This window comes from Puma concolor, chromosome D3 (assembly GCF_028749965.1).
Source record: "Puma concolor isolate L17-30 chromosome D3, mPumCon1.1.hap2, whole genome shotgun sequence".
In the NCBI taxonomy this organism is placed as follows: domain Eukaryota; kingdom Metazoa; phylum Chordata; class Mammalia; order Carnivora; family Felidae; genus Puma; species Puma concolor.
In genome coordinates this window covers 41,756,368-41,777,572 of record NC_141678.1, presented here as the reverse complement: position 1 = coordinate 41,777,572, position 21,205 = coordinate 41,756,368, and the positions used below count along the sequence as shown (strand labels likewise).

The window sequence follows — 21,205 nt, the reverse complement described above, 5'->3', positions numbered from 1 at the left end:
GCAATATAATTTGTAATCTAAACACTTTACATAATCAAAGTAGGTAAAAGGGCGCCTGGGTGCCTCAGTCAGTTAAGCACTTGATTCTTGATTTTGGCTCAGGTCATGATCTCAGGGTCCTAAGAGAGAGCCCTGCTTGCAGTGAGCCCTGCTTCTGGCCCTGGCTGAGCATGGAGCCTGCTTGGGATTCTCTCTCTCTCTCCCTCTGCCCCTCCCACATGCTCACTCACTCTCTGTCTCTCTCTCTCTCTCTCTCTCTCTCTCTCTCTCAAAAAAAAAAAATCAAAGTTTGTAAAAAAAAATAATAATGAGTCAGAAATAAAAGCAATTCCTGTATCAGAATTTTACTGTTGAAATTTTAGAAGTCTTTAATAGTTTTCCTTAATGATAAATGTTTAAGAAATTGATTTAGTTAATGGAATACCCTTACCAACAAAAGACAGCTCCAAATTTGATTTTTTCAAGTATTTACTTTGAAATTATTTTATTAATCACCTTAAAAATTTGGTTTTGTCTCCTGCTATTTAGATTGTATGTCCTAACAATTTTCTTCATTTAAACATTTTTAAAAATAGGCAAATGGTATAAAGTTTATACAGAAATGCAAAGAAACCAGAATTGTGAAATAGCTTTGAAAAAGAATAACAAAGTTGGAGGACTTACAATTCCCAATTTGAAGACTTACTATAAAGCTATACTCATCAAGACAGTGTGATATTGGAGTCAAAAAGCCTCTAGTAAAATTCTCTATGTTGTATTAGGGATAACTAACATTTATATCTTTCATTGTTTATAGGATATTTTACATAAATATCTCATTTGATTTCACTCAACTCTATGAATCAAATAAGACCTTTCAGAGGTGTAGAAAGCTAAAGTTCAGAGATATTTATCGACATCTAAAGTGCAGAGTTACTAAAAAATTAAACCAGAATCATCATTTAACTCAAAATTTCATGTTTCCAGTATACCACATATACATTTATATATCTATATACACTATTATATATTTTGTATATATAGCCTATTATATATATATATGAGATATATAGATATATATAATTTCTTCTACCAAGAAACCAAATGAAGTTCCCTCATACAAATTTTAAAATAATTACAATGGGAACACTGTAAATTCCTCAAATCAGATCAAGCTTCATATTGATCTTCTGTCTCTTGCAATCAAAGCTGTGCTTTCACAAACTTCTTTTAAATTTTGATCCTCTATAAGAAAACCAAAAACATCTAAGGGCATTAGTCTGACCCTAGGGCTGCGAGCATCTTCCAGAGAATATCGACAAAACATGTCCCTCTTTGACCTCGAGTGTCTGGGAACACGTTATGTGACTGCTAACTTCCTGCTAAGCACCTAAAACCCACCAGGCTCCAACTTTTGCTGCAAGCAGCAGGTTCCTCTGCTTGGATTACTCTTTTAATGAACAGAGCCAGATGGTGGCCAGCGAATTTACCAGACAACAGGAGCTTCCTTCTCTGTGAAATCTGAGTTTTTCATAAAAGAAACACTACCTCTTCTGTTCCTCAGTAAAAACTCATATTCTTAATACATTCAGCCCTTAAGAAATTTCCGAAAATGTTTTTCATCCCAAAAGACTTGTTATGGGTGTCTTATCATATCATTACATGTTGCATGCTTTTATCTCAACCAGATCATACAAGTATTAAACTCCAAGAACTGAAACAGGACCAGGCCTCCCCTTCTCTATTCCCACTAAGCTGCCTCACCCAACTCTGTACACACTCTCCTGAGAGACTCCTGGATATTCGGTAGGCACTTAAGGATCTTGGCTAATTACAGTAGTCACATTTACAAATGAATTAATGAAGAGGAATTCCTCTCAAGAAATCTAAGACAACACTGATTTTTAAAAAATGATAAAAGAAATTCAGAAGATGCATTACAACAACACTAGGAAATTCCTTTTAAAATGTTAATATTATGGGGCACCTGGCTGCTCAGTCCCTTGAGCATCCAACTCTTCACTTGAGCTCAGGTCATGATCTCACAGTTTGTGGGTCCGAGGCCCAGGTCAGGCTCTGTGCTGACAGCTCTGTGCTTCGGATTCTGTGTCTCCCTCTCTCTTTGCCCCTCCCCTACCCATGCTCACTCACTCTTTCTCTCTCTCTCTCTCAAGAATAAACATTAAAAAAAAAATCACTTCCCCGATTATAAGAGTTGATACATTCTTACATAAAAATAAAGCATATAATAATATGAGGTAGTAAGTAATGTTTAGATTGAAAAAATAGCAATTTTTAGGCTATCCTTTGGATAACATCAGGTTCTCAAACCTCACTAGGGGTCACTCAAAACACTACTTTTTTATTAATCTAATGAGGATGAGAAATAAAATTATGCTTTTTATTTTTAAAACTCTTTCTTTTTCTACAAGGAATGTGAATGATTGCCTCATTATCCAATTCTGTGCTATCTGGTCCTACAAACACACATACATGTGCGAGCGCGCACACACACACACACACACACACACAAACACTTCAGGACAGTGTGAGTACTTTTACAAATTACATTCACTATATCGTGTTTCCATAGCAGAGAAAATGAGATATATATTTTATTTACCCATTTCTAAATGAATAAATCTTTTTTATTGAGTAGTTCATTTTCACAAGTGTTTTACCTTTTTTAAAAAAATGAGAGGGTTGACACACAATATTACATTAGTTTCATATGTACAACTTAGTGATTTGACAAGTTTATATATTATGCCATGCTCATCACAAATGTAGCTAGCATCTGTCCCATTGCATCCTATTATATCCCTGACTGTATTCCTTACACTCTTCCTTTTATTCTAGCTATTCCATGACTGAGGGCTTGTATCTCCCTCTCCCCTTCACCCATTTTCCTTTTTAACACTGACCCATAAATCATATAGCCCAGTTTGGGAAAATTTTGATGTTGACCCACTAGGAATTAGGCTTAAATTTAATGTATATGTATATCATTAATATTTTACTATTTAGTTAGGGTACTTGGATATTATTGCCAAATCTTCCTTTGCAGTGTCTCACACTACTTTATATTATCTGTTCACTCAACTGTATGATGTCTAAACTGGATTTAGATAAACTTCTCCTAAATGACGAATGAGAATAATCAAAAGAAAACATTTGACACCTCTCTCTGTATCATATATGCTAGAGGGTTCTAATGTCTGTTTCTTCAAACATATTTTAAGAACTTATTAATTTTATCATTCTTAATTTTCAACCTAAGAGAACCAGTATGGCCTTGGCATGAAATAAATTTCATGTTAAGTTTATTCTAGCCAAGTGACAGTTATAGAATTATTCCCCAAAACAATGTCACTAGCAGAAAAATAAAACCATTAACATTTTTTTAAGGTCCTAAAAGTAATTTTTAAAGCATATTACTATCCTTTAAAAAGAAAATATGTAACGAACTTACAGCTTTAGTAGTGTGAAAACATCAGTGAATCCTTTCCACACAAAAAATTACAATATAAAACTGAACAAATACAATTATGTCTGGGCTCTGAAAATGAATCAAAACCAGACAATAAATTGAGATCTTGGTCTAGAAAAATGATTCAAACTTTAGTTAAGAACAGCCAAAGTCAGGGGCACCTGGGTGGCTCAGTCGGTTGAGCCTTCGACTTTGGTTCAGGTCATGATCTCACGGTTCATGGATTCGAGCCCCACATCAGGCTCTGTGTTGACAGCTCGGGGCCTGAAGACTGCTTTGGATTCTGTGTCTCCCTCTCTCTCTGCTCCTCCCTTGCTCACACTCTGTCTCTCTCAAGAATAAATAAAGATTTTTAAAAAAACAGCCAAAGTCACTGTCTTTCTTCCTGGGGTTGCTTTCATTCATCCTCTCAGCCCCCACCCAGGTCATTTGACAAAAGCAATAGAGTTACCAGTGTCTGACTGGTCTCAAAAAGGGCAGCTTTACTGCCCGAGGGCATGTAGCATCAACTTGGGAGATAGAAAGAAAATCTGTGATTTTATCAACTATCATGGCAAAGTTGGAGGAAAACAAACAAGGGAAATTGCAACTTTGCTAGCCTGAAGTTGCAGCCCTGGTTTGGACAAGCAGTGAATCAGAGATTTAACTGATGGAACCTCAAATGAGAAAACCATAAAAAGGCACCTGGGGAGCCAGGTATAGAAGCCAAAGGAGACTGGAGAACTTAGCTAACCTTGACATATTCTTCCAAGCCACAATCAGACTGGTGACAGAGTGGGAAGCTTTATTAGTTAGAAATGTTTGGATGCAATATTTTAATAAAATAAGTCAGTGCCACCAAAGGAAACTGTAATAAATAAAAATGCATATTACAAACTCTGGAACCAATATTTTAAAATTATGAATATATATATAGCTAAAAATCAACTGATAAAGTATGATGAAGTCCTAAAAACCATTTAACACAAGGAAGGCGTTTAACACAAATAGAAGAGGATGGAACACTTCCAAACCCATTTTATGAAGCCAAACCTAGTATTACCAAACCTAGACAAAACATTACAACAAAAGAAAAATATGGGCTAATATTTCTGATGAATATAGATACAAAAATCTACAACAAAATATTAGCAAAACAATTAGTAATACATTTTTAAAAATACACATTGATAAAGTGGGATTTATTCCAGGGATGCAAGGATGGTTCAATATCCACAAACCAATCGATATGATATAAAATGAAAGATAAAAATCATAAGATCATTTCAGTAGATGCAGAAAAAACATTTCACAAATTTCAACATGATAAAACGCTCAACAAAGTAGATATAGGAACATACTTCAACATAATAAAGGCAAGAGCAATTAAGAAAAAGAAATAAGACATCCAAATCAGAATGAAGTAAAACTGTCCCTGTTGCAGATGACATGATTATATATATGGAAAACCCTAAAGACTCCACCAAAAAACTGTCAGAACTAATAAACAAATTGAGTGAAGTCCCATTTATAATGATATCAAAAAGAAAAAAACTATTTAGGAATATATTTAACCAAAAACGTGAAAGACCTGAGCTGAAAACTATAAGACACTAATGAATAAAATTGAAAATGAAATAAACAAATGGAATGACAGTCCATGATCATGGATTAGAAGAATTAATATTGATAAAATGCCTATATTATCCAAATAGTCTAGAAATTCAATCCAATCTTTATCAAAATTCCAACGGTATTTTCACAGAAATAGAACAATCTTAAATTTGTATGGAAGCACAAAAGACACTGCAAAGCCAAAGCAATCTTAAGAAAGAAGAAGTTGGGGCGCCTGGGTGGCACAGTCGGTTAAGCGTCCGACTTCAGCCAGGTCACGATCTCGCGGTCCGTGAGTTCGAGCCCCGCGTCGGGCTCTGGGCTGATGGCTCGGAGCCTGGAGCCTGTTTCCGATTCTGTGTCTCTCTCTCTCTCTCTCTGCCCCTCCCCCGTTCATGCTCTGTCTCTCTCTGTCCCAAAAATAAATAAAAAACGTTGAAAAAAAATTAAAAAAAAAAAAAAAGAAAGAAGAAGAACATTAGAAGCATAATGCTTCCTTATTGAAAACAATATTACAAAGTTATAGTAATCAAAACAGTATGGTACTGGCATAAAAACAGACATATAGATCAATGGAAAAGTATAGACAGCCCAGAATAACCCACGCATAAATGTGTGGGTTAATTAATTATTAATTAATTTACAAAAAAGGAGGCAAGAATATAAGTGTGGAAAAAAGTCTCTTTAAAAAAATAGTGTTGGAAAAACTGGATATCCGTACACAGAAGAATGAAACTGAATTAGTATCTTATACCACACACACAAAAGTCACCTTAAAATGATTAACGATTTGATATAAGACTGGAAATCATAAAACTCCTAGGGAAAAAAAAACATAGGAAGTAAGCTCCTTGACACTGATCTTGCCAATGATTTTTTTTTTTTTTTTGTATTTGAAATAAAAGCAAAGGCTACAAAAGCAAAAATAAAAAACTAGAACTACATCAAAGTAAAGAGCTTCTTTATAGCAAATGAAACCATTAACAAAATGAAAAGACAGCTTACTGAATGGGAAAAGATATTTGCAAATTATATATCTAATCAGGGGTTAATAAGCAAAATATATAAAGACCTCATACAACTCAATAGAAAAAAATTCCAATTAAAAAAAAATGTATAGAGGATCTGAATGCACAGTTTTCCTAAAAGGACATACAAATGGCCACTGGTACACAAAAAAGATGCTCAACATCCCTAATCACTCACTACTCATCAGAGAAATGCAGACCAGAAGTGCAATGAGATATCACCTCACACCTGCTAGAATGACTGTTAACAAAAAAGAAAAAAAATAACAAGTGTTGGCAAGGATGTGAAGAAAAGAGAACACTTGTGCACTATTACTGGGAATGTAAACTGGTGCAGCCACTGTGGAAAAGAGTATGGCGGTTCCTCACAAAATTAAAAATAGAATTGCCACATGATCCAGCAATTCCACCTCTGGGTATTTATCTGAAGAAAATGAAAACACTCACTTGAAAAGACACATGCACCTTTATGTTCACTGCAGCATTATATATAAGAACAAAAACATGGAAGCAGCCCACGTGTCCATCAACACCATCAGTCATTGCATAGAAAAATGCAAAATAAAATGACGAAGCAATACCACTCCATACACACTACAAAAGCTGAAAGATTAGCAACATCAAGTGTTCGCAATGATGTGGAGAAACTAGAACTCTCATATATTCTTGGTAAGAATGCAAAATGGCACGGTTTCTTTTACAAAACAGGTTGGCAGTTTCTTAAAAATGTGTTAAGCATAAATTTACCAAATAACCCAGAAATTCCACTCCTAGATATCCACCCAAGAGACATAAAAACATTTGTCCAAAGACTTTTATATTAATATTAATAACATCATTATTCATAATAGCCAAAAACTGGAAACAAACTGCATAAATAAATAAAATGGAATAGTATCCAGCAATAAAAAGTAACAAACTACTGATATATGCTGCAATACAGATGAACCTTGAAATCATGCTTTGTGAAAGAAACCAGACCCTAAAGATGACATGTCATTTTATTCCATTTATATCATAAATTTTTTTTGGTTTCAAGTTTTTATTTAAATTCTAGAGGCTCCTGGATGGCTCAGTTGGTTGAGTGTTTGATGCTTGGTTTCAGCTCAGGTCATGATCTCAGTTTGTGCGATCGAGCCCCACATCGAGCTCTGCACTGACAGTGCAGAGCCTGTTTGGGATTCTCTTTCCCTCTCTCTCTGTTCCTCCCCCACTTGCACTCTCTTTCTCTCTCTCTCTCTCTCTCAAAATAAATAAATAAATTAAACTAAATAAACTCAAGTTAGTTAACATACAGTGTGTAATATTGATTTCAGGAGTAGAATTTAGTGATTCATCACTTACATATAACACCCCGTGCTCATCACAAGTGCCCTCCTTAATACCCTTCACTCATTTAGCCCATCCCCCTATTTATATCATAAATTTAATGATTTCATACAAAAAAAAAAAAACTCAGAGAGACCAAAAGCATATCAGTTGTTTCCTGAGTTGGGGAATGGGAGCAGTGGTTTTCTGCTTTGGAAATTGATTGAAAATGGGCACAAGGGAACTTTTGGCATAACAATTGTTCTAAAATGATTTGAATTTGAATTATATATTTAGAAAGTGTATCTCAACAGCTGTATAAAACAAATCTTTGCCTACTCAAAAAAAATCTATCATTAGTGGAAAAAAGAAAAACTGCTTCTATCAAAATTTGATTAGTATTATCACAAAATAACATTCAATATTTATTAAAGGCATATGTAGAAATCCATTGAATTTCTATACACTAATAATGAAGTAGGAGAAGAGAAATTAAGAAAATGATCTTATTTAACATTGTACCAAAAATAATAAAATACAGAGGAATAAACTTAACTAAGGAGGTGAAAGACTCCCATACTCTGAAAACTATAAAACACTGATGAAAGAAGTACACACACACAATGGAGTATTATTCAGCCATAAAAGAGAATGAAATCTTGCCATTTGCAACAACCTGGATGCATTTAGAGAGTATAATGCTAAGTGAAATAAGTCAGGCAGAGAAAGACAAATACTGTATGATTTCACTCATACTTGGAATTTAAGAAACTAAACAAAGAAAAAAGGGGGCAAACCAAAAAACCAACTCTTAACTATAGAAAACAAATTGATGCTTACCAGAGGGGACATAATAGGTGAAGGGGATTAAGAGTACACTTATGACTAGCACTGAGTAATGTATAGAATTGTTGACTCATTATATTGTACACTTGAAACTAAAATAACACTGTATAAATTTTTTAAAAATATTTATTGAATACCATTAACCAGCTACCTACTTAAGTAGTTATTCTAGGCAAGATGTTGACTATTACATATACATAGTTTTACTCATTTTTTTCCCTTTGTAAGAACTAAGTTGATTGATTGGTATATTCAATTATTAAAATGATGCATTTTCTTTACTATAATAGACTGCTCATTTTTGAATTTTTTTATACAATTAAATGAACTGCAGTAAAATACTAACAAGTTGGGGAGTTTAATAAATGATTTTAAACAACTGAAAACTGAGGAATAGCTATTAAAATTATCGATGTAAAGTTGCCTGTGTATGGCACATATTTCACCCCCACCTCCTCTTGCATACTTTCTCTCTCTCTAAAAATAATAATTAGGGGCGCCTGGGTGGCTCAGTCAGTTAAGCATCTGACTTCAGCTCAGGTCATGATCTCACAGTTTGTGAGTTCAAGCCCTGCATCAGGCTCTGTGCTGACAGTTCAGAGCCTGGAGTCTGCTTCGGATTCTGTGTCTCCCCCTCTCTCTACCCCTTCCCTGCTCATGCTCTGTGTCTCTCTGTCTCTTAATAATAAATAAATGTTTAAAAAAATTTTAATAAAAAAATAATTAAAGGCAGTCAGAATTAAAATTAATCTGACTCAAATATATCTTTGTACCTGTTTCTCCTTGCAAAAGTATAGGAAATGCCATATCCTAGCAACCAGAGAATGCACATTCCTGACTCCAACTAAATTGCCTCGTATGTGCTAGACATCCAGGTACGTTTTTTATGCTTCAAATTTATTTCTCTTCTAGACCGCAAAGGAGAAATTGCTACAGTCCAATACACACCTGCACAGAGATGTCACTGAAGTAGAAAACATGGGATGTAAACAGTTTTCCAACATGTTCAAATTCTCCATCACAAACCTTAGAGCCAGGTGAATACCATCCGTTTTTTTTTAAAGAGCGAGACAGCAAGCACATAAGTGGGGGGAGGGACAGAGAAGGAGAGTGAGACAAAGAGAGAGAATCCCAAGTATACTCCATGCCAAGTGCAGAGCCCAATGTGGGGCTCTATCCCACGAGCCATGAGATAATGACCTGAATTGAAATAAAGAGTCCAAAATCAAGAGTCAGACACTTAATGGACTGAGCCATCCAGGACCCCCTAGGTGAATACCATCCATTTTAAATGCAGAGGGAAAGAGGTATTTCCTAGGACATTAGCAATGTGTTTTTAAATGCAAGAAAATTGAGATAGGTCAATATATTCTTATTATGTGTGTTATAAACTAATTTGGGGCTATACGAATAATATGTTCTGGCTAAGATCTTAGTTACTTTTGTAGAACCAAACCAAAATGAAGTCACTTATGTCAGGGACAAAATGGACATGGTCAACCCAGGCACATTAAAAAAAAAAAAAAAAAAAACTTAACCAAACTTACAGGATTTTTCAGCTCTTCTCGGAAATCAGCAGAGGCCATCAACCAATACCCAAACACCAAGTCTGTTCACACAATTTCTAGATTTCCTGTTTCTCTGACCCAGCTACCCTGAACCAAATAGAGAAGAAGATGGCTAGGCTTATCTGAAAAAGCCAAAGAACTTCTGCATTTACTCCATAAAAATCCCTTAGTATTGTAAGCAACTCATAACTCATTGCTCCTGTAGGCTTGAATTTCTTGACTTGCAGATCAAAAGCCCTGCAATAAACTCATCTGTTTTGTTTTATTCACTGTGCAGTTTAGTTTTTGCCATTTCACACCCTCAAAAGTCTGAGATAGCTGTAGTCTGTGCTTAGTTCACATTACCGCAAAGGGAGTTACTTTGTAGAACAGAAATATAAATGGAAAAGGAATGTAGGACTAAAATCTCACTTCCACTGTGTTCTTTTGAGGAAATCGTTTATCACTGACTTGAAATTCAAAATGATTGAGAAAGCTCTTTGACTTCTTGGTAGAGAATACCCAGCTCCTAGAAGATAGCTGATGTAATACATCTTGTTTGGGAATTCAATTTAAAGATCAAAAATGAAATTATATGATGGTCATAAACAAGTTTCCCTGGTCATCACCATTATATTTTCCTTGTCTTCCTAAAATACTTTGGCCTGGGACACCTGGGTGGCTCAGTTGGTTAAGCGTCTGACTTTGGCTCAGGTCATGATCTCAAGGTTCACGAGTTCCAGCCCCACATTGGGCTCCACGCTAACACCTCAGAACCTGGAGCCTGCTTCAGATTCTGTGTCTTCCTCTCTCTCTCTTCCCCTCCCCTGTTTGTGCTCTGTCTCTCTTAAGAATAAATATTTTAAAAAATTAAAAAAAAATACTTTGCACTAATGACAAAGAAACTTGGGATTGTCTCTTTTACCCTACTAGTGAGTACCACAGAGAAGCAAAATGTCATCCCATGGGCACCAAAAGTGCACTCACGACCCACTACCACTTTGCTGCTTTAAATTCTGTTGCCATTAATTTATGCTATTACCCCTTCTGTATGAACTTAACTTTATCCTTCTCAACCCAACTAGCACTGTTAGAGCCATTTTAGGATGTTATGATCCTAAGGTTGTTTGCTACCAGAGTATAACCTAGCCATTCCAAACTGATACACTCTCTCAGAGAAAAGACCATGTAATGTATTCCTTTTGCATGTGAAACTATTCTGAAGGACCTACACCAGTGAACTGTGAACAGCTGCCAAGTCTGTCACGTCTTCCAAATAAACTCTGCCAATCAATGGAGCAGTAAATGTCACAGTTAAATCACCCTCATTCCAGCACTAGCATTATTATCCCCAACTCAGACAGTGAAGGCTTGGATTACTTCTTAAATATTCCCAAAAGTTCAACAAAGGACTTAAGATTTGAATACAGCTCTCCTAATTTCCCAAAGAGTAGACTACACCTCTGCCTGCTGTTTTGTATGCCTCAAAATATGATCCACACTCTTCTACTCTCCTCCTCCTCCATCCTCAAGCTTCTCTTCAATCAGTGAAAGCCCTTGCAAAAGTTTTTATCTTTTATTATTTCAATTTTATTTGAAAGAAAACTCCCAAAAATGTAGAAATATATTTTCTGGGTTTTGTGAGAGCTGCTTTGGACATCGTATAACAAAAAGTGTTCAGCATTATTACACACGCTTCCCAATCTAGTACACAATCAATTATAATCCAAACTCTTAAACATGGAATCAGAGACTGAAAAAAATAAAGGAATACAACAAAGAATTATGTCTTCATTTGTGCTCATATAGATAAATCTGTTCAACATGGAATAGTATTTCTTCATGGTTTTTGCCATTGTATGATTTTAAGAGCTTTGTGGATTAATAATACAAAAAATCCTGTTTTCAATTTACTTCATAATTAAAATTCTCTATTTAATTTTTTTTCAAACCTACTAAACCCAGCAAATGGAAAACTTTGTGCACTGAAGCTGAATGAAACCATTGCATTGAAGGTCACATTTAGAACTTTGAACCTGCAATTGTTGAATGTTTCTTTCACTCTAAAAATACTTTGATCAGTAGAAGAATCTGAACATTGTCATTTGAATGACAATCATTATTCTACCTGGCAAATTATGTAAATTTCTGTGGATTGGCAACCAAGGTCAACAGCTTCTTTGCACAATTAGAGAATAAAAATTAAACCCCAACATTTCAGCATTTTAGAGAGAAAGATAATTTTTAAAGCTTCATGTAATATGTTTTTAAGTTTAGAAAAATGTACATATAGAAACTGTAAAAACTCAATGAATTTGAAATATCCATTTCTTTCTTAAAGAGAATTCACCACATTTCTTTGAGGATTTTATATTAAAGCATTACTTTCAGTCTTTTCATAAAATCTAGGAAAACCTTAATTCCAATTGGAAACTATTCTTCATTCTACTGTCATTCACTTAAAAAGAAATGATGACTTAAAATGGTATTTGCTTTTGTTTATATAAATAAACAATGCTTCTAAGTAACTTCTTGCTCTTTTAAAGTTTGTATTTCATTTCATATATTGTTTTTCTTCTCTGATATTGCTATTTACACTTATTTTTATAGTACATTATATCCTATAGTACAGTTTAGAAATCTGTAATTATCATTATTAGAAGAGGTTGGGTTTTTTAAACCACTTCCTATTATACCCTGCAATCAACACAGTTATTTTTCAAGTTCTTTTTAGCACTCCTAACCAAAAACAATAATAACATTTGAAATGAAGTGATCCTCCTTTATTAATGTTATTTGTGATAATCAGTTAACACTAAGTTTGAGTGTCATAAGTGATTTTATATTCCACATATCTTACGTTTTACAGTAGATTCAAGCTCAGCATATATTTTTTCTATACTGAGTAAACCAGAAAGAATTAGAAAATTCACTAAAACCCTGATTATTGGACATTAGCCGTAACAAAATAGTCTCCATATAGTTAGGCTTCCTTATTCAAGTTTTCCATTTTTTCATTTTTAGTCCTGACTCATGATTAATTACAACAGCCTAATAAAGAATGGAATCTGCAGTGAGTCATATAGAACCAGGGAGCTCTAGAGAAAATAGAGTGTATTCCACATCTATAAGGGTTCTTTGATGATATCAAATATTGCCAAGTAATATTACTGAATTAATGCCACAACAACATACAAACTATCAGTAAAAGCCATCAATATATATCAAAAATCTAAACTAAGGTTTACTCATGTGTATCTGTGTGGGTCTGTACGTGATGTCTGGGTGGTGTGTGTGTATATATGCGCATGGTGTCTGTGTGTATATGCATATGTGATGTCTAAAAGTGTGTATGGGTACATGATATGTGTTTGTATGGTGTCTGTGTGTCTGTATGTATGTGTGATGTCTGTATGGTGTGTGTGTGTGTGTGTGTGGTGGGTGGGTGGGTCTGTGTGGGTGTGGGTGTATACTAGGAGACACATCTAGGGGAACAAAGAAACAGAAATGAGAGGGAAATGAAAAGAAGATGGATGGTAGTAAGCCAAAAACCATTTTCTTTCTTTCAGAGCTGATCTGTCCCATGGGATCAAGACATAGGAAAATAGACATTTCACAATCAGTCCATATAACTCATGAAAGGGTTCTGATAATGAATAAAGCTCCAGAATCCCAATCTGGGGCAACCCTCATATCCCCACTTAAGACGCATAGTCATAGGTTATTTTTAGTGTTTTGATTTTTTTAATTTAATTTTGTAGCGATGTGTTATGAGAAGGTATAGATGACAGAAGGATTGGAGTCTTTAAAAGGCAGAAACCCTGCTGAGTATAAACAAAAAGGAATTCTGTCTGTATGTTGTAGCTCTCTGTGACTAAAAAAAAAATCAGCAGCAAGGGCATAAATTTCAGGAGACGAGAAGGAGGTTTGCTACTAAACTGCCTTGATCAACTTTTAAAATAATATTTTATGTGACAGGGAAGTGTCCTCTCCTCCCCACCCCCATCTGAGGATTTATTAATGGCTCTCCCCAAGAGACCAGCTAGAAGCAAAGCCAGAAGGTACAGGAATTGTCCCTGGCTATTATCTATCAAAGCTTTTTCTTACAGCAATAGCTATAAACTGGCAGATGCGGAGCGAAATAAATTCAATTCATATTTTTTTCCCCTTACCTCCATATCCCTCTAAGGAAAATATCCTGTGTGTCAATAAATCTAAGCCGGAAAATGTCCTATTGTTTCATCAATCTCCAATGAATAAATCCAAATAGAGCAAAAAAAAACCTAATTTCATGAACACTTACCCCTACACTGTCCCAGGGACCTGCCCTGGAGGACCTTCAAAGAGGAATGTGACAGTGTTTCCATCTTTGGGCTGAAGTAAAGTGAAGTAGGTCAAGGGTGTTTGGAATGTTCTATCCTTAAGGAGCACACTCCTGCACTCCATAGACTGCTTGTACAGCATTCATATGACAATGGGGCTGCAGGGTGCCACTCCTCAAAACTGAACCTATGGTCCTTAATCTTCTTTCCCAAAAGCTCTGACTGCCTTACCAAAGATTACTTAGGTCTACTTGATATTTTCTATGGAAACAAAATATAAAGAGGGAACACAAAGGCGGAAAGTTATATAATTTGAAAACTCATTTTGTTTCCTCAACCTTCTAAGTATGACCACCAAGAATAAATTTGAGTTGGGAAAATAATAACAAAGAAAATTTTATTGAATATGTGGGAGGACAGGGGAAGAGAGAAAGAACTTAAGTCTAAAAAAATATATATATATAATCATCTCTTCAAATACATCTATTAAAGGGGCGCCTGGGTGGCGCAGTCAGTTAAGCGTCCGACTTCAGCCAGGTCACGATCTCGCGGTCCGTGAGTTCGAGCCCCGCCTCGGGCTCTGGGCTGATGGCTCAGAGTCTGGAGCCTGTTTCCGATTCTGTGTCTCCCTCTCTCTCTGCCCCTCCCCCATTCATGCTCTGTCTCTCTCTGTCCCAAAAATAAATAAACGTTGAAAAAAAAATTAAAAAAATCAAATACATCTATTAAAGATTCTAAACACAGAAAAGAAATATACACCATGACCCCTTATTTTTTTTTAATATTTAATATTTACATGCTCCATAAGCTTGATGCTATAATGTGAAATTTGGGGAAGGAATTACACCTGACAGTGTTCATAATATACAGATTATATTGTTAACAAAGTATTACCAAAAATAGAAAATCTTACTATGAAATTGTTAAGCTGTTAGAATATAGATCACTGTATTGGACTTTAAAAAAAAAAAAACTATAATGCAGAGCTTTAAAAGATATGAGGTATATAGGAAAAGGCTTCGATTGAGACAAAGTCACTTTTGAGGCAATAAAATGAGAATCTTCCAAAAGAGATATTCTTTTTTTTTTTTTTTTTTTTAATTTTTTTTTCAACGTTTATTTATTTTTGGGACAGAGAGAGACAGAGCATGAACGGGGGAGGGGCAGAGAGAGAGGGAGACACAGAATCGGAAACAGGCTCCAGGCTCTGAGCCATCAGCCCAGAGCCTGACGCGGGGCTCGAACTCACGGACCGTGAGATGGTGACCTGGCTGAAGTCGGACGCTTAACCGACTGCGCCACCCAGGCGCCCCCCAAAAGAGATATTCTTGATAGAAGAAAGGAAATAAAGGACCGGACAGAACATAACAGAGAAAATGGCAAGATGCAGAATTACAAAGCACAGCGTAAAGTTGGGTAAATCACTAAGAAAAAAATGGGAAAGAAAACTGAAGTTGGTGAAGAAATGAGAGAGTAAAAACATTTTTAAATAACTGTTATTAAAAAGGAGAAAAAGAAAGGTAGAATGGTACCAAAAAAGTCAGAGAAATAAAATAAGTTAAATTTTACATGGAAAGAGAGTTGTGATTATCCTTATAGTTAATTTTTCCTAATTACAATATCAAACATCCCTTGGGAAAAATCTAGAAAATGCATCAAAGCAAACAGAAGAATAATTGATATTCATAATCTCACAATCCAAAGCCAAATGTTATGAATACTCTAGTGCACTTCCTTCTATGTTTTAAATGCATTTTATATAGTTGTGAAACTATCACATTTAAATTTGTATTCCACTTTTATCCCTTAACACATTACTAGAAATGCTACACAAATATTTTTGTTATATAATATTTATTATGTAGATATACCACAATTTTATTATCATTTTTCTATATGGGGTTTTCATGTAGTTTTCAGTTTTTCAGCACTATAAACTAGAGTTCCAAAAGCATTTATGCATCAGCTTTTAAATCTATATTTGGGGACACCTGAGTGGCTCAGTCAGTTAAGCGCCGACTCTTAGTTTCGGCTCAGGTCATGATCTTACAGTTGGTGAGTTCAAGCCCCGCATCCAGCACTGTGCTGACAGTGCGAAGCCTGCTTGGGATATTCTCTCTCTCTCTCTCTCTCTCTCTCTCTCCCTCCCTCCCTCTTTCTGTCCCTCCCCCACTTGTGCTATCTTTGTCTTTCCCAAAAATAAATAAATAAACTTTGAAATAAGTAAATCTATATTTGGATTTTTCTTTTTTTACTGATAAAACAGGCAAAGTAGTTGACACACATGTCTTCAAAGAAGACATACGGTTGGCCAACAGGTATATGAAAAGATGCTCAACATCACTAGCCATCAGGGAAATGAAAAGCAAAACCACAATGAGATCACCTCACCCCAGGGAAAGGGACAATAGAGATCCTCTGCAGTGGGACACCAAGCAGAGTCAAAGTCAGGAATACAATATTGAAGGAGGACTAAAGGAATATCATACTGAAGGAGGCTGAATGTTGAAATCCCAAACCTCTTCCCTGACTTGGATCACAGAACACTGGCAGGAGAGATCTTTATTTGCAAAATCTGACCAAAAGACAACAGACAAACTAAAGATATTGATATTTGAGCATATCCTCCATGAAATAACTAAATCAGCTCAGGTTATTATAAAGTTCACAGGCAACAAGCTCTGTACATGCTGTCAGCTTCTTAGTGGACCACATTTAATATTAATCCACAGACAAGGACCAATAGACATAGGCAAAACGTCTCTACATTTTTGGAGAAAAATAAAACAAAGACAGATAAAGGAACTTGAAGGAAAATAGAGATCATTCAAGAGAAAGAACATTTTTTTATTTTTAAAATTTTTTTAATGTTTATTAATTTTTGAGAGAGAGAGACAGCAAGTGAGCAGGAGAGGGGCAGAGAGAGAGGGAGACAAGAATCCAAAGCAGGCTCCAGGCTCTGAGCTGTTAGCACAGAGCCTGATGTGGGACTCGAACCCACAAACTGTGAGATCGTGACCTGAGCCAAAGTTGGAGGCTTAACTGACAGCCATTCAGGTGCCACAAAAAAGTACATTTTTTTAAACTATAACGTTAACATTCTCACAAAGAAATAAGATTTTGCACCAATAAAGCATGAATATAATACTGCAGAGAAGAAACTTACAGAAAACAAAAAAGTGCTTTTACTTTTTAAACAGTCATAGAAATGAAAAACTCAATCAAATCACTAGATGAAACAATGAAAATATTTCCAACAAAGTAGAATCAAAAAGACAAAGGTATGAAAATAAGAAAGAAAAGATAGGAAAGTTAGAGGCTAAGTCCAAGAAGTTCAGCATCGCAATAAAAGAGTTCCAAAAACAAAAAAAAAAAAAAAAAAAGAGAAAACAAAATTTTCCAAAACTGAAGGATACATTTTCACATTGAAAGAATCCATGAGAGCACAGAATAGTGTATATAAATAGACCTACTCTAAGGCACATCATCAGGAAATATCTGAAGTAAGTCGGAAACTAATCTTAAAACTTCCAGAAATAAAATCAATTTATACACAAAGGATCAAGAATCAAATTGGGTCACACTTTCTCAATAGAAACACTGGAAGCTGGAAGAAATGCCTTCAAAATTATGATATAAATTATTTATATATTTATATATTTATAATCTAGAATTATATATACAACCCAAATACCAATTAAAGATGAATTGAGAATAAAGGATTTTCAAACATATATTAAAAATTTGGGGGCGCCTGGGTGGCGCAGTCGGTTAAGCGTCCGACTTCAGCCAGGTCACGATCTCGCGGTCCGGGAGTTCGAGCCCCGCATCAGGCTCTGGGCTGATGGCTCAGAGCCTGGAGCCTGTTTCCGATTCTGTGTCTCCCTCTCTCTCTGCCCCTCCCCCGTTCATGCTCTGTCTCTCTCTGTCCCAAAAATAAATAAACGTTGAAAAAAAAAAATTTAAAAAAAATTAAAAAAAAAAAATTTGTCTCCCACTTACTTCTATTCAAAAGGCTGCTGGATGAGTAAACCAAGAAAGATGAAGGCATGGGACTTTGGGAAAAGTGAGCCAATTAACAAAGATGTGGAAAGAATTCCCATGAGAGAGATGAGTGAGTTAAGATACCAGCTTTGTAGGGGCGCCTGGGTGGCTCAGTCGTTTAAGCGTCGGACTTCAGCTCAGGTCACGATCTCGCACTCCGTGAGTTCGAGACCTGCGTCAGGCTCTGGGCCGATGGCTCAGAGCCTGTAGCCTGCTTCCGATTCTGTGTCTTCCTCTCTCTCTGCCCCTCCCCCACTCATGCTCTGTCTCTCTCTGTCTCAAAAATAAATAAAACGTTAAAAAAAAATAAAAAAAAAAAAAAGATACCAGCAAAGCCTAAAGAACAACCAGTCTAGACAACAGTAAGGTGAAAGCTCCAGTTGGGAATGATTTAGGATAGACGATAGCATTGGAAGCACCAGGAATCCATCTCCCCACCCTGATAAAAAATATACTGTCAGAATCTGTGTGATATAACTATTTTGGAACTCTGGAGTCTATTGAAGGCTTGCCACTTCCAGGGAAAGGCTTGTACTGTAAAGTGCAAGTTAATTTCAGCCAATTTCAGCTCTTAGCACTGCAGCAGCCACCCAGTCCTCATGTTTCAGTTCCATGGTAGGCAGCCATGCACATGCTCCTGAAGCAGCTTGCACATAGCTTGTGGGAGACAGGATGGGCAATAAAGACTCTGTCCTCCAAATATCAGGAATCTATATTCATTATTATTGATTCTACAGAAATAAAAGAATTATAACAGTATTATGAACAGTTGTACATCAACAAGTTGGATAACCTGGATGAAATAAAGACATTCTTAGAAACAGAAAATCGCCCAAGACCAAATCACAAAGATAGAAAAACAAAATAGTTCTATAGCCAGTAAAAGATTGACTCAATAATCAAAAATTTCCTGACAAAGAACAACCTTGGATAGGATGGATTCACTGGTGAATTCCACCACATATTGAGTAAGCTAACACCATTCACGAATTAACACCAATCAAATAGCTGAGAAAGACTGAAGAGGTGAGAAAACTACCTCACTCATTTTATGAGGCCACTGCTATTCTAATAACAAAGTCAAAGACACTATGAGAAAAGAAAACTACAGACCAATATCTTTTATGGACACTGATGCAAAATTCCTCAGCAAAATACTAGCAAACTTAATTAATTCACTAGCACATTAGAAAGATTATACACCATGACCAAGTGGGATTTATTCCTGGAATGCAAGGAGAGTTCAATGTAAAAATTGATTATTATAATACACCATATTAACAGAATGAAGGAAAAACTCAATGATCATCTCAACTGATGCAGAAAAATCATTTGACAAAATTCAGCACACTTTCAAGATAAAAAACACTCAACATCTAAAAATAGAAGTAAACGACCTCAAGATAACAAAACATAATAAAGGTCATATATGAGAAACCCATAGCAAACATCATACTCAATGATAAAAGACTGAAAGCTTTTCCTCTAAAATCAGGAACAATGCAAGAATGCCCACTTTTACCACTTCCAGCCATAGAAATTAGGCAAGAAAGAAATAAAAGGCATCCAAATTGGAAATGAAGAAGTAAAATTATCTTTATTTACAGATGATATGATCTTACATATAGAAAACCCTAAAGATTCCACACACCAAAAAATTGCTAGAATAATCAGATTCAGCAAAGTAGCAGGATACAAAGTCAACATGCAAAAATTAGTTGCAGTTGTATACAATAAGCAATGAACAAAATGGAAAAGAATATAAGAAAGAAATCTAGGGGCACCTGGGTGGCTTAGTTGGTTAAGCATCCGACTTCAGCTCAGGTCATAATCTCACAGTTTGTGTGTTTGAGCCCCATGTCAGGCTCTGAGCTGTCAGCACAGCTGCTTCAGATTCTGTGTCTCCCTCTCTCTTTGGCCCTCTGCCGCTTTCACTCTGTCTCTCTCTCTCTCTCTCTCAAAAATAAATAAACATTAAAAACAATTCTTTTTTTTAAAGGAAGCAATCTATTCACAATAGCATCAAAAAGAATAAAATACTGTGGTTCCTGGCTGGCTCAATTGGTAGACCATACAACTCTTGATCTCAGGGTCATGAGTTTGAGCCCCACATTAGGCATAGAAATCACTTAATAAATACATACATACATACATACATACATACATACATACATACATACATACACTGGGAGATTGCCCTTTTAGGGGGTGTCTGTCTGACTCACTCAGTAGAGCATGCTACTCTTGATCTCAGAGTTGTGAGTTCTGGCCTCATGTTGGGTGTAGAGATTAAAATAATTTAAAAATCTTGAAAAAAAGAAACTTCTTGAGGTTAAAAAAAAGGATAAAATACTGGAGGAGAGGCGATGAGTGCAGCAGCCACATTTGGTATCTGCCAGGCACAAGTGTCCTGCCTGGTCTCTTCCAGCACAACCCACTAGCATGACAGCAAAACTCTGAGTAACCAAGAAAACTTTAAACTGGTAAATGCCACAATCCCAATGCCATGGACACAAGTATAAAGTTGTGGTGACTGTACATAGAGAGACTGATCCTGTTACAGGAGTGGTTATGAATTTGACCAACCTCAAAGCGTATATGGAGGAGACAGTTATGAAGCCCCTTGATCATAATAATCTGGATTTGGATGTGCCATACTTTGCAGATGTTGTAAACATGACAGAAAATATAGCTGTAGATATCTGGGAAAACCTCCAGAAATCTCTTCCCCTGGTGGGGGGGGGGGGTCTTTATTAAGTAAAAGTATATGAGACTGACAATAATACTGTAGTCTATAAAGAAGAATAGCTTTTAAGAGTTAATACTGTTGGGGCGCCTGGGTGGCGCAGTCGTTAAGCGTCCGACTTCAGCCAGGTCACGATCTCGCGGTCCGGGAGTTCGAGCCCCGCGTCGGGCTCTGGGCTGATGGCTCAGAGCCTGGAGCCTGTTTCCGATTCTGTGTCTCCCTCTCTCTCTGCCCCTCCCCCGTTCATGCTCTGTCTCTCTCTGTCCCAAAAATAAATAAACGTTGAAAAAAAAAAATTAAAA

General features: G+C 36.0%; 1 pseudogene; it reads left to right on the top strand.

The window, feature by feature from the left end:
• The first annotated feature begins 20,523 nt into the window (after positions 1 to 20,523).
• On the top strand, positions 20,524 to 20,965 carry LOC147575527 (6-pyruvoyl tetrahydrobiopterin synthase pseudogene; annotated as a pseudogene).
• Positions 20,966 to 21,205: the final 240 nt, after the last annotated feature.